Source organism: Dromiciops gliroides, chromosome 5 (assembly GCF_019393635.1).
Source record: "Dromiciops gliroides isolate mDroGli1 chromosome 5, mDroGli1.pri, whole genome shotgun sequence".
In the NCBI taxonomy this organism is placed as follows: Eukaryota; Metazoa; Chordata; class Mammalia; order Microbiotheria; family Microbiotheriidae; genus Dromiciops; species Dromiciops gliroides.
Genome location: NC_057865.1, coordinates 16,595,247 through 16,610,583, shown reverse-complemented (window position 1 = coordinate 16,610,583; position 15,337 = coordinate 16,595,247). Strand labels below are relative to the sequence as shown.

The following is a 15,337-nucleotide window of genomic DNA, read 5'->3' as shown; positions in this document are numbered from 1 at the left end:
CTTGTTGATCTGATTTGCTCTCATAGGTTTGATGTGGGATGGAATTTGGGGTCAAATTGATTGTCCCAAAAGAATGACAAGACTCAGTGACTCAGTTTCCCAAGTTTTATTGTAATACTGTGATCACAGGGAGAGAACCAGAATAGTGGAAAGGTATCTCTCAAATAAGGAAAGGAAAGACAGTTATATTTATAGCATGGATAAATTGATTATCAGTCTCATTATAACAATCTTCACCTTAGGGAGGTATGGGGAGGGCCTGTCCTACTCATTATAATATTCTCCACCTTCGGGTGTTACAGGGGAGGGTTTATCCTAATTTGGAGTTCCTGGGGTCCTAAGCCAACCCCTGAGGCAGGTACCTTTTTCAGTGGAGGTGGGTTTTTTTTGTTTGTTTTTTTTTAATTAATAAAGTATTTTATTTTTTTCCCGTTACATGTAAAGATAGTTCTCAACTTTTGTCTATACAAGCTTTACAATTTCAGATTTTTCTCCCTCCCTCCCCTCCCTCCCCCCTCCCCTAGACAGCAGGTAATCTGATATAGGTTATATATATATATATATATATATATACACACACATAATAACATTAATCCTGTTTCTGTATTAGTCATGTTATAAGAGAAAAAATCAGAGCAACGATGAAAAAATTCAAAATAGAAAAAAACAGCACCAAAAACAAAAGAAATAGTATGGTTCATTCAGCATCAATACTCCACAGTTCTTTTTTTTCCCCTCGGATTTGTAGATCCTCTTCTTTTTTTTTTTTTTTCATTTTTTAGTGAGGCAATTGGGGTTAAGTGACTTGCCCAGGGTCACACAGCTAGTAAGTGTTAAGTGTCTGAGGCCAGATTTGAACTCAGGTACTCCCGACTCCAGGGCCAGTGCTTTATCCACTGAGCCACCTAGCTGCCCCCAGTAGATCCTCTTCTATCATGAGTTCCCTGGAACTCTTCTGTACCATTGCATTGGTGAGAAGAATATAGTCCATCACAGTAGATCAGCATTCAATGCTGATGATACTGTGTACAATGTTCTTCTGGTTCTGCTCATCTCACTCATCATCAGCCCACGCAAGACCCTCCAGGTTTCTCTGAACTCCTCCTGCTCATCATTTCTTACAGCACAATAGTATTCCATTGTATTCATATACCACAACTTGTCCAGCCATTCCCCAATTGATGGGCACCCCCTCAACTTCCAACTCCTTGCCACCACGTAAAGAGCAGCTATAAATATTTTTGTATATGTGGGTCCCTTTCCCCTTTCCATGATTTCTTTGGGAAAAAGACCTAAAAGTGGAATTGCTGGGTCAAAGGGTATGCACAGCTTTATCGCCCTTTGGGCATAATTCCAAATTGCTCTCCAGAATCATTGGATCAGTTCACAGCTCCACCAACAATGCATTAGTGTTCCAATTTTCCTACAGTTTCTCCAATATTTATTATTTTCCTTTTTTGTCATTTTAGCCAATCTGATAGGTGTCAGGTGGTACCTCAGAGTTGTTTTAATTTGCATCTCTCTAATCATTAGAGATTTAGAGCATTTTTTCATGGGAATAGATAGCTTTGGTTTCTTCATCAGAAAACTGCCTGTTCATATCCTTTGACCATTTCTCAATTGGGGAATGACTTGGATTCTTATAAATTTGATTTAGTTCCCTATATATTTTAGAGATGAGGCCTTTATCAGAAGTACTGGCCTCGAAAATTGTTTCCCAGCTTTCTGCCTCCCTTCTAATTTTGGATGCATTGCTTCTGTTTGTACAAAAAATTTTTAATTTAATGTAATCAAAATCATCCATTTTGCATTTTATAATATACTCTGTCTCTTGTTTGGTCATAAACTGTTTTCCTTTCCAAAGATCTGATAGGTAGACTATTCCTTTCTCTCCTAATTTACCTATGGTATCACTTCTTATGTCTAAATCGTGTATCCATTTTGACCTTATTTTAGTATAAGGTGTAAGATGTTAGTCTATGCCTAATTTCTGCCACACTATCTTCCAGTTTTCCCAGCAGTTTTTGTCCAATACTGAGTTCCTATCCCAGAAGCTGGAGTCTTTGGGTTTATCAAACACTACATTACTAGTGTCATTTACTACTGCATTTCCTGAGCCTAGCCTATTCCATTGATCTACCACTCTATTTTTTAGCCAGTACCAGATAGTTTTTTGTTTTTTTTTTTAGTGAGGCAATTGGGGCTAAGTGACTTGCCCAGGGTCACACAGCTAGTAAGTGTTAAGTGTCTGAGGTCGGATTTGAACTCAGGTCCTCCTGAATCCAGGGCCAGTGCTTTATCCACTATGCCACCTAGCCACCCCCAACCAGATAGTTTTGATGACTGCCGCTTTATAGTAAAGCTCCAGGTTTGGTACCGCTAACCCACCTTGGAGGTGTGTTTTTGGAGTCTACCCGTCATACGGTGAATCTGGAGACAAATTTGGCCTTTTCTGAGTATGTCTCTTTCTGGTTCCCATGACTAGTTTCAAAACATACTCATTTTTCTTTTATTTCTAGTCTGAATTTCTATAGGCTGTCAATTTCTTTATTGTCTTCAGGTCTCCATGGCCTAGGTCCTCTGTTTCCATTGTGGGTTTTGATTTCTGTGGGTACAAGAACCTAGAATCCTGACTTATAAATTATCCATTAACTAGGGTCTGAATCCCTTTTAGAGCTGATATCTGAATTAAAGCTTGGGTCTTAGGTTTTTCTATTGACCCCTTTTTGACTCCTACATCAGGTTTAATTATTATCTATCCTGCTAATCTGTTGTTTTTTTTTTTCGGGGGCAATGGGGGTTAAGTGACTTGTCCAGGGTCACACAGCTAGTAAGTGTCAAGTGTCTGAGGCCGGATTTGAACTCAGGTACTCCTAATTCCAGGGCCCGTGCTTTATCCACTGTGCCACCTAGCTGTCCCTAATTATTATCTATCGATCAACCAATCAACATTTATTGGAGTCAAAATCAATAAATATTTCTTGGGGCAGCTAGGTGGTGCAGTGGATAGAGCACTGGCCCTGGAGTCAGGAGTACCTGAGTTCAAATCCAGCCTCAGACACTTGACACTTACTAGCTGTGGGACCCTGGGCAAGTCACTTAACCCCAATTGCCTCACTAAATATATATATTTCTTAAGCACCTACTATGTGCCCAGCACTACTGAGGGGGGACAAAAAGAGGCAAAAGACAGTCCCCGACCTTAAGGAGCTCACAGTCTAAATGGGAGAGCCAACAAGCAAAACAAATGTTCAAAACAAGCTACATATAAGATAAATAGGAAATAATGAACAGAGAGAAGGTGCTATAATTAAGAGGGGGTGGGAAAGGGCCCCTTTAGGAGATGGGATTTTAGCTGAGACTTCAATGAAGCCAGGGGGATTGCTGGAATGGAGATGAGAGAACATTTCAGGTGTGGGAGACAGTCAGAGAAAATGCCCAAAGCTGACAGATGGAGGGTCTTGTTCACGGAAGAGCCAGGGTCACTGCAGCAAAAAGTACATGTTGGTTATAAAGGTGTGAGAAGACTGGAAGGGGAGGAGGGGGCTGGTTATGAAGGGCTTTGAATGCCAACAGGAACATTTTGTATTTGATCCTGGAGGCAATACAGAGTTGTGGAGAGGATCAGCTGAGGTAACCTCAAGTGGGCTCTCACTGCTGCTAGGCAAGCCTAACAGTCTTCCCTTATCAAGGCACCGGCTTTCCACAGCAGCTCATCTAAATCTTCTCATCCTTCCTCAAGCCTTCCATGGCTCCCCTCTCCCTACCTTGCCAGCTAAGAACTTTGTCTTCTATTCTACAGAAAATATTGCGGCCTTTTGCTTTGAACTCCCTCTTCCTCATCTCCCATCTCACTCAGATGCTTTCTGCCCCTCTCTCTTCATTCATCCCTGTTTCACATGAAGCAGCCTTCCTCCTTACCAAGGTTAACCCTTCCACTTGTTCAAGCCAGCCCATTACATCCTGTCTCCTTCACCAGATTGTCCCCTCTTTCTGTCATCCCCCTCTTTTACTTCTTTTCTTTTTCTTTAAAGGAAAACATAGCACCAGTTTATTTGTCCCAGGAACAAGCAGGCATGATAATGGGGAGAATCCTTCCAAGGAAGAAGTTCTTTTCATTTATTTTCAATCTTTTCCTTTGTATTGGCTCATTTCTTCCGGCCTACAAGCATGCCCATGTCTCCCCCTATACTCAAAAAACCTCTCACTTGATCCTCCTATCCCTGCTAACTAAGGTCCTATATCTCTTCTGCCCTTTGTAGCTAAACTTCTTGAAAAGGCTGCCTACAACAGGGGCCTTCACCTTCTCTCCTCAGTTCTCTTCTTAATCCCTTACAATCTGGTTTGGGGTGGGGTTGGGGGAGTAGCTAGGTGTTGCAGTGGATAAAGCACCAGCCCTGGATTCAGGAGGACCTGAGTTCAAATCCAGCCTCAGACACTTGACACTAGCTGTGTGACCCTCATTGCCCTGTAAAAAACCAAAAACAATCTGGCTTCTGACCTTATCATTCCACTGAGACTGCTCTCACCAGAGAGACCAGTGTGTCAAGATAATGGAATGTGATAGATGAGATTTAGCAGATACTCAGGGGCCCACCTGGAGATTAATTTAAATTGATTGGATTGCATAAAGCTTCTGACTCCAGAATAGATTACTGGCTGACTTCTAGTTAAGCACATCTGGTGGGTACTTAAGGGTACTTAAGAAAGTAATTGTTCTCAGAAGCTCACAACTTTGAACTTTCAGCCCAGTGAACCAATCAGCTTGAAGAACCTCCCATTTCTGGGAGGGCAACAGCAAGGAGGAAGCAGAGGCTGTTGAGAGAGCTCGGCGAGGTGGCAGTCGACTTCAGAAGTGGGAGCTTAGAAAATTTAAGATGCCCAGGTTATAGGAAATCTGTTCTCGATCTTTCTCTTTCTTTTACTACCTTTCAATAAACCCTTAAAAAAACTAAACTCGTTTATCAGTGATTTTAGTCAGTTTCCCCCCACATTTAGAAATTTAAATTACACACCAGTGATCTCTTAAATGTCCTTTTTCTCAATCCTCCTCCTCCTTGACCTCTGTGCAGCCTTTGACACTGTTGGTCACTCTCTTCCTTGATCCTTTCTTCTCTCAAGTTTTTGGGCACACTTCCTCCCGCCTGTCTCTCTCCTGATTCTCCTCCTCCCTCTCTGACTGCTCCTTCTCTGTTTCCTTTCCTGGATGCTCCTCCAGATCATGCCCTCCAATCACAGGTGTCCCTCAGGGCTCTCTCAGTCCTGGGCCCTCTTCTCTTCTCCCTCTATACTACTTCACTGGGTAACTTCATCACATCTTCCAGGGACTTAAGGACCATCTTTCTGCTGATGATCCTCAATCCTGCCCCAATCTCTCTGCTGACTTCCAATCTCCAACTAGCCTCTACCCACTAGTTCTTGGCCACAGGCATCCTTCTATCTTCTGCCTCCAGTCCTTTGGAACAGACCACAAGTCTCCCACATCAGAAGGTTCTAATTTCACTGAAAGCCCAGCTCAGGTCCTTCTTCCTATTAGAAACCTTTCTTTGCTAAGTACCCTCCTACCCCCAATCCTTATCAAAGGGGTCCCTACAACTTGAAACTACATCGAATTATTCTGTGTTCATTTTATGTATTTAATTACGTAGAATGATTGATGGCATTCCAGGGCATACACCCCGGAAGAATGCAATCTCCTCCTTGAGGGCATTTTTGTCTTCTTAACCCTAACTCCTAGCCCAGTTCCTGCTCATAATAGGAATGGAATAAATGTTTGTGACTTGAATTTTCGTGATTTTGCTATGGGTGAACTTAACTGTGGTCAGTGGTGCTGAAGAGAAAATATTAATAGTGAACTTTGCAATGTAGGCACAAGGTTGCCTGAGATCGCTCTATTGTGTTTAACCTGATTTTAAATCCAGGCATTTCTAGCTTGCAGAGACCCATACTCAAATTGACATAATCACCTATGCTTTCAGACATCTCACCATCTCAAGACAATCTGAGTTAACATTTATAGAAATCTTCAGTCAGGAAAAGGTCATAATAGGCTAAATAGAGTTAAATACACCAGGCACTGTCCCCTTCTTCCTTGATCACTGGGACCAAAGACTCAAAGCTCTCCTTTCCAGTTATCATTATCGTCATTCTTCCTGACTTACAAGGGAGGGAGCTTCCCTTGAGGGGGTCACAGCCCAATTGCTTCTGGGTTTGTGGAAATCCCAGATCCAAAGGAGAGAAGTTTGTTTTCCACTCTTTATCCATTACCTGGGATTTTACCTTTGGTCTTTACCTTTTACATATTTTCAAACTGGGAAAAGTCTGGAAAGGGAATCTTATTTCTTAATATTTCTAGAAAAACTGAGAAGAGAGGGATTTACCGTGGCCTTGTAAGAGGCCAGAATCAAGTGACAAATTGTCGCTGACAATAGAGTCAAGATACGAGAATTGCCTTACGACATCCCACTGGTAGTTACCGATGTGTATCAGTGGAGGCGACATAGCACTCTGACACGTGGCTTTCATCTTTTTAAGATTAATGATTAGGCCAAAGCTTGGGGGAAGAGATCCATCAAGGTCTGCAATTCACGCTCTGAGTGACAGGCAACGGCAGCATCATTGGCGAAAAGCAGGTCTCTAAGGGTGCTACTACTCACTCTGGTTTTGGATCTCAGATTTGTCACTTGATTCTGAGATCAATTAGAGGATTGAGAAAGCTACTTTAAACATGTCTAAGCTTGCCAAGCGTGTCTGGGCAAACAGTAAACTGACAAGAGGAACCAAATTTGCCATCTATAGAGCATGCGACCTGAGTACCTTACTGTATGGTAGCAAAACATGGACTACATACGCTAGACAAGAGAAGAAGCTTAACAGCTTCCACATGCGCTGCCTTGGGGGCATCCTTGGCATATCTTGGTCAGATAGGCTCACCAGCACAGAAGTGCTCCAACACACACAACTTCGGAGCATCTACACGCTACTGAAACAAAGACAGCTACGCTGGCTTGGTCATGTGCACCGCATGCAAGACAGGTGCATTCCTAAAGACCTATGAAGAGTTAGCCCCAGGCCAAAGACCTGCTGGGCTCCCCCAGCTTCCCTACAGAGATGTATGCAAGCAAGACTTGAGGGCTCTGGGAATAGACTCCGGCAGCTGGGAGGAGATGGTCAAGGACCACGACCGATAGAGTTCAGTACTCAGGAGCAGCTTGCGTGCAGCTGAGATGGGCCTTCAAGCTCTGGAGGAAGAAAAACGAATGAGATGCAGGAACCAACAGGCAACAGAGAGCGCAGTTTTCCGATGTCCTCATTGCGCCAGGAGCTGCGGATCCTGTATCGGACTGCACAGCCACACTGTGGCCTGTGGCTCTTCAAGGCGCTGATCCATGGTCATCTGCGACTGGCGGAAGCCTACTATGTAAGAGGCCATCTAAATGGGTTTTCTTCTGCTCCCCCTAAGAGAAAGAGGAGTGAGTCACTGGAACAAGAAAATCCATATGCAGAGTGAGTTGCAAAATGAATTCGATATTGAGAATGTGTGAGAGGAGGCAGGGAGTCCTTAGAATGGAATTAGTATGGGACCTATGGCTGTAGTCACACTAAGTTTGGAGCTCAAATTGATGTAGGAGGCAAAAAGGGCTTAATAGAAAAACCTAAGATCCAAGCTCTAATTCAGATATTAGCTCCAAAAGGGATTCAGAGCCCAGTTAAAGGATAACTTATGCTAGGTTATCGTACCCACAATGATCAGTACCCATAACGGGACCAAAACAGGTCAGGTCAAATAACAATAAAGGAAATGACAAGAGTATAGAAATTTTTTTTTTTTGGTGAAGCAACTGGGGCTAAGTGACTTGCCCAGGGTTACACAACTAGTAAGTGTTAAGTGTCTGAGGCTGGATTTGAACTCAGGTCCTCCTGACTCCAGGGCCAGTGCTCTATCCACTGTGCCACCTAGCTGCTCCTGGGTGTAGAAATTCTTTTTTTTTTTTTTTGGTGAGGCAATTGGAGTTAAGTGACTTGCCTAGGGTCACATAGCTAGTAAGTGGGGTGTAGAAATTCTAATGAAAAATGGAGATATTTTGAAACTAGCCATGGGAATCAGAAAGAGACATGCGCAGAAAAGGTCAAATTTGTCCCCAGATTCACCTTATGATGTGTAAACCCCCAAAACACACCTCCACTGAAAAAGGTACCCGCCTTGGGGGTTGGCTTAGGACCCCAGGAACTCCAAATTAGGATAAGCCCTCCCTTGTAACACCCCAGGTGGAGAATATTATAATGAGTAGGACAGGCCCTCCCCATACCTCCCTAAGGTGGAGATTGTTATTTTTTATTTATTTTTTTTAAATTTCTCAACTTTTGTTTATACAAGCTTTACAATTTCAGATTTTTCTCCCTTCCTCCTCTCCCTCCCCCCTCCCCTAGACAGCAGGTAATTTGATATAGGTTATATCTATATATCTCTATACATATACATATAGATATCTATACACACATATATATACACATAACAACATTAATCCTATTTCTGCATTAATCCTGTTACAAGAGAAAAAATCAGAGCAGTGATGCAAAACCTCAAAATAGAAAAAAAAACCAACAGCACCCAAAACAAAAGAAATAGTATGGTTCAATCAGCATCTATACTCTACAGTTCTTTTTTTTTTTCCTTGGATTTGGAGATCCTCTTCTATCATGAGTTCCCTGGAACTCTTCTGTACCATTGCATTGGTGAGAAGAATATAGTCCATCACAGTAGGTCAACACTCAATGTTGATGATACTGTGTACAATGTTCTTCTGGTTCTGCTCATCTCACTCATCATCAGCCCACGCAAGACCCTCCAGGTTTCTCTGAACTCCTCCTGCTCATCATTTCTTACAGCACAATAGTATTCCATTGTATTCATATACCACAACTTGTCCAGCCATTCCCCAATTGATGGGCACCCCCTCAACTTCCAATTCCTTGCTACCACGCAAAGAGCAGCTATAAATATTTTTGTACATGTGGGTCCCTTTCCCCCTTCCATGATCTCTTTGGGAAAAAGACCTAAAAGTGGAATTGCTGGGTCAAAGGGTATGCACAGCTTTATCGCCCTTCAGCATAATGGTGGAGATTGTTATAATGAGACTGATAATCAATTTATCCATGCTATAAATATAACTGTCTTTCCTTTCCTTGTTTGAGAGATACCTTTCCACTTTTCTGGTTCTCTCCCTGTGATCACTCACAGTATTGCAATAAAACTTGGGAAACTGAGTCACTGAGTCTTGTCATTCTTTTGGCACGACTCATGATCAGTTTGACCCCAAATTCTATCCCGCATCAAAATAATGCCGAGGGTTTAGCACTTATTCTGTCTTGTGGCTCCAACTCAGAATTTATGCCGGGACATCTCTGAGTCTAAACATAGCTAAAGAACTGGAAGAGACCTTAAAGGTCTGATGCCTTCTTCGTACAGATAAGGAAGCCAAAGATCAAAGAGGTTAGTGCCCAAAGCCATGGCAGTAGAATGGGGATTTTAGCCCAGGGACTGTGCTGCCTCTCTCTATAGAGAGAGCTCACATCTAGGTTTTCACAAATGTGGTAGCCAAAGTAGTGCAGTGGATAGAGAAGTGGGATTGGAAGCAGGAAAATTCATCTTCCTAAATTCAAATCTGGCCTCGGACATTTATTGGCTGTGTGATCCTGGGGAAGTCACTTAACCCTGTTTGCCTCATGGAGAAGGAAATGGCAAACCACTGCAGTATCTTTGCCAAATGGGATCATGAAGAGTCAGAGATAAAAGTAAACAACAATAAGCTAGTTCGTTACCCAACCAGCCGAACAGATCCTTTACCAATTTAGAATCACCATTAATTTATTAACTGAATATGTATGCAGCTAATACTATTTGTAAGGTTGCCTGGAGAGTCCTATTGATGCCCAGATCTCCCTTTGTTAACTTGAACATAATCTGGGTAGTTTGTGTGACCCTCACAGCAAGTGTTTGGTTGCGTTTAGATCTCTAGTAATTTGGAGGACGAAAGTTACAGAGTTATTATCAGTGCAAGGTCACAAAGTTCTTTTGTGTCATCCCTTGGGGTGGTTCAGTGGAAGCAGAAAGGTACACGTCTTGTACCTTGGTCCTGCCTACTTCGGGACTTGGGGAAGACTGAAGATGAGCACGGTGCTTGTTAACATATGCTTGTTAACTGCATAAACCACACAGGGGTGTGCTGGTAAAAAGTTTTACTACTGGCTCCCTGGAAAAAAAAATGTATGTGGGCTACACCTTTATGTTTAACCTGCACAATTAATTTTGAATTAACATCTCCTCTATTTTCTTAAGTCTAGACAATCAACAAAACAATAAATCCAGGCTTGTTTTGTAGCATTTGCCAATTTTCAAGGTGCAAGTGCTCACCCTGAAAATTTAGCAGTTGGCTCTTGTGAGACGGTCCAAACTGGCTCCAATAACAGTGTTCGTCCTTCCTTTCAGGATAGAGGTGGTAAATTAGAATGGACATATGGTATCTGATACTGGCAATGTACTGGGGGTGGGGGAGTTGTTTAAGTATACTTATTGGTTACATAGTAAGGTTTTACTGGGGGAGGGGAGGAAGGTACCTAGCTGCCCCTAGACATTTTATTTTTTATTTTTATTTTGTTAATTATGAAATTATTTTATTATTTTCAGTAACATGTAGAGATAGTTTAACATTTGTTTTTATAAGATTTCTAGTTTCAAAATTTTTCCCCCTTCCCCTCTCTCCCCTCCCTCCCAAGACAGCAAATAGGGGGCAGCTAGGTGGCCCAGTGGATAGAGCACCGGCCCTGGAGTCAGGAGTACCTGAGTTCAAATCTGGATTCAGACATTTAACACTTACTAGCTGTGTGACCCTGGGCAAGTCACTTAACCCCCATTGCCTCACTAAAAAAAAAAAAAAAAAAAAAAGAGTGCCTGGCTTTTCTGAGGGAAAGGGGAGCGACCCATATGACACCAGTCCCGCATTAGCGGGGAGGCTGACAGCCCCTCCAGCCTGGCAAGGCTGCCAAAGTTGAGGCGTCTTCACAATGAACATCCTTTGGCTTTCTACTGCAAAGCAGCGGAGGCAGCTCTAATGATGTTAATAATGACAACAATCGTACCCAAGATGCCTTCAGAGAGTCTCCAGAGGCTGACATCCAACACTTTTATTCAGTTCCTGTTATTTTATCTTCTTCTTCAAGAGATGACAGAACATTAAATATGAATGAAAGAATTTCTAGGGTTTTTATTAAGTACTTAACGCTGTGCCAAGCACTGGGTATCGATATTCACTGGGCCTGGCCCATAGTAATACGTAATGAATAGACTTTTTTCTAGAACAGGGAAGGCAAAAGCTCACCTATCAGAGCCCAGGAATTCTGAATAAGATCTAGAGAGTGACTTGTGAATCCCATCAAAAAGATGAAAGGATGGAGACAAAGAAATGGTTACCACACTGATACTCTTCTAGAACAGGATCCACTCTCCCCCTTCACAGAGCTACAGTAGCTCCCTATCTCCTCAAAGGTAAAAATACAGAATCTGGGACCATTTGGTCTCAAAGCCTTTCCCAGCCTGGCTCCAGACTGTATTTACAGATACTGGAAGTCACTTCCTGTCCTGTGCTCTACATTCTAGCCTGAGATCATCCATCTTGTGACAGTGAAAAGAGACACAAGGGGCAGCTAGGTGGCGAAGTGGATAAAGCACCAGCCCTGGATTCAGGAGTACCTGAGTTCAAAATCCGGCCTCAGACACTTAACACTTACTAGCTGTGTGACTCTGGGCAAGTCACTTAACCCCCATTGCCCCACAAAACAAACAAACCAAGAAAAAAAAAAAAGAAAAGAGACACAAGTTTGGGGTAAGCATATGATCAGTTTATCAATTTTACCGGTAAGGGATCAACCAAGCATCTCCTCAATTTCTCGTGGTCCCCAGAGTGAGCATGTGGCCCCCAAGAAACCATGTGGTCCCTAGAGATGGCTACCTGTCAAGGTTTTGTTTGTTTGCTTTTTGTTTTTTGCGGGGCAATGGGGGTTAAGTGACTTGCCCAGGGTCACACAGCTAGTAATTGTCAAGTGACTAAGGCTGGATTTGAACTCAGGTATTGCTGAATCCAGGGTCGGTGCTTTATCCACTGCGCCACCTAGCTGCCCCGTCAAGGTTTTTTTAATCTCTTTTTGATAAGAGGTAGGTTATTATACATCAGTCAAATCTAATTGAGTCATTATACATTATCCAAATCTAATTGCTTGACAGGACTCGAAGTTAAAATGAAGTACAAGGATAACATCAGCAAAAGAAATGCAAGACCCCCCTCCCCCACTCACATTAGAGTGAAATCCCTTCATCTAGGTGTGGTTTAATCTGATCAGTAAATGGGGGGAAGGGGAGCTATGGAGAAAAAAGAATCTCTCCACCTAAGGCTCTTTTTGTGAGCTTAGGCTCTGGGTTAGTATTTGACCTAGAGAGACTTGAGGAAATCTCTCAAGGAGAGCCTTTCAGTGGAGGTGGGGAGGGAAAACTAAGAAAAGTGATCTCTGGGTCCCCCACGTTATTGATTATTAGTAATTATTTCTCCCACAAAATGGCCAGATATTATCTGAGATTTGTGATCAGAAAAGGAGATTGCCGAGGATGAGAGACCACCTGCTTACTCTGGGTCTTGGCTCCTATGATCATAAAAATAGGCAGAAATGCAGCCTCCATGAGTCCTTGGCTTACTGGTTATCACCTGAGTGCCCCTTGTTCAAGCAATGGACGTGAAACACGTAATAATGCTGATTTTTTATCCCCGAGTCTAATGGGTTCCTAAAGGTTTTTCTGGAATATGGTTGTCCTTAAATTCAGTTTAGAAAGTGTGACAATTAAAAATATGAGACATTACCCAGAGAGTTTCTAGGAAATCTAATCATTTTATTAATAAGCTGGCAGGTGATTAATAAAAGGAAGTCTATTGGCTGTTCTCTCTCAGACCAAAGGCCCATGTAATGGCAGTGGACTCTCTGTTCACCTACCCTTCCAACTACAGGAGGTTCCTCACAGAGCAATTACATCTAATGGGTTAACAACAATCAAATCTAATGAGTTGACCTGATTGGAGGTGGGTTATATTGAAATGCAGTCTGGGGATAGTGACTTAGGTCACTCAAAATGAAATCAGCACAAAAATGCACACCCTGCCCTCCCCACTCAAGATGATTGGGGCAAAATAGTTTCCATCTAGGTATGGTTCAAGCTCATTAGTCCTGCCAATTTAGGCAAAAGGATCTGTCCCACCCAAGATTCTTTGTAAGCCTGGGTTGTTTGACCCAAATGAACTAACTAGACATTGGAGTGGAGGAAGGACTAGAAAGAAGGGGAGATCACTGGATCCCCCAAGATATTATTAATAGTGATTTCTCACACAAAGATTCTTTTTTTTTAATTTTATTTTTTTAGTGAGGCAATTGGGGTTAAGTGACTTGCCCAGGGTCACACAGCTAGTAAGTGTTAAGTGTCTGAGGCTGGATTTGAACTCAGGTACTCCTGAATCCAGGGCTGGTGCTCTATCCACTGGGCCACCTAGTTGCCCCAAATTTATTTATTTATTATTATTATTTTTTTGGTGAGGCAATTGGGGTTAAGTGACTTGCCCAGGGTCACACAGCTAGTAAGTATTAAGTGTCTGAGGCTGGATTTGAACTCAGGTACTCCTGACTCCAGGGCCGGTGCTCTATCCACTGCACCACCTAGCTGCTCCCTTACACAAAGATTCTCATCTTTCATTCTAGGTCCCTAATAAACAACCTAATTGAAGGCAGTCATTTTGTAGCCTTATACACCTGTGCCAGGTTGAAAAGGTTCCTATATCATTCATTCTTTTTTTTTTGACAGAGAAATGAGCACTTTTATTTCTTTGTTTCACAAATAAACTGGCTGAAATAGTTGTTTTAGACGGGCTAATCAAACAGACCAAATCCCGTATCTTCATCAGACTCCTCCAACTCTTCCTTAGCTTCTACCTTGGCTAGAGTGGCAGCAGCAGATGCGGCAGCAGCTGGGGCAGCGGCCTGAAGGCCTTCACCTTTTCAGCAAGTGGGAAGGTGTAGTCAGTCTCCACAGCTACAGCCAAGAGTGGGGGACTGATGCAACAGTTGGGTAGCCAATCTGCAGACAGATGCCGGCAACATTGTGGACACCCGAAGGTGCAGAGTCTCCTCCGTGATGTCCAGAACTTCAGGGTTGTAGATGCTGCCATTGTCAAACACCTGCTGAATGATCAACCCAAAGGAGAATGGGGAGTTGTTCAGCGTATTCAACAAGGTGGCCTCGCTGGCACCCACTTTGTCTCCAGTCTTAATTAGCTGCACGTCACTCAAGATTTCAATGGTGCCCCTGGAAATCTTGGTGGTGATACCCAGCGCCTGGAAGAAGGAAGTCTTCTCGGGCCCCAGACCAGTGTTCTGGGATGGCACCAATGTGGGCAGCAGCTGGCACCCTATTGGCCAGAAGCATATCCCTGATCTGTTAGGTCTTCCTTGGTGAACACAAAGCCCACATTCCCCCAGATATGAGGCAGCAGTTTCTCCAGGGCTGGGTTCTCCAGATGCCCACAAATGGCTTTGCGCATCCTGGTGTTTGTTCCCATCAACACTACGGCCTTCCCTGCATCTGCTTGGAGCCCACATTGTCTGCTCCCACAATGAAGCATTTTGGGTAACCCTCCCAAAGTTGGATGATCTTGAGGAGGTAATTTGACTTCCAGGTAACCCTGTCTTCCCTGGGCATCTCCAAGGTGCTTCAGGGATTGCCATGCAGGGTTTAAAGATGGTGTCACTCGCATGAGGACGCCTGGAGAGGATTGTTCATTCTTTATGAGACAAAAAGATGAAATGAAATAAAAACAAATTGATTTAATTAGGAACATCCTCACGATCACCTTATGATTGGCTCCATATGTCATTTAGTAGGTAGCATTCCTGGAAATCTTTCAAGTTTTTGTTGCATCATTAAAACGTATTGATTGGGGCAGCTAGGTGGCGCAGTGGATAGAGCACCGGCCCTAGAGTCAGGAGGACCTCAGTTCAAATCCGGCCTCAGACACTTAACATTTACTAGCTGTGTGACCCTGGGCAAGTCATTTAACCCCAATTGCCTCACCAAAAAAATAAAAACCACAAAAAACGTATTGATTGACCCAATTAACCATTTTGGGGTGAATGAGTCACAAGCTGGCTCCACATTCTTGACTTTCCCACAAGCCTCTCAGAAGAGCAGTCTCACTTGAGTGTGGAATTTACAGTGCCAGGGCTGGTCTCTTTTGCCTCTCGGACA

The 15,337-nt window shown here is 43.1% G+C and overlaps 1 pseudogene; it reads right to left on the bottom strand.

Annotated features, from left to right (window-relative positions):
• Nucleotides 1-13,962: 13,962 nt before the first annotated feature.
• LOC122729158 lies at nt 13,963-14,791 on the bottom strand (annotated as a pseudogene).
• Nucleotides 14,792-15,337: the final 546 nt, after the last annotated feature.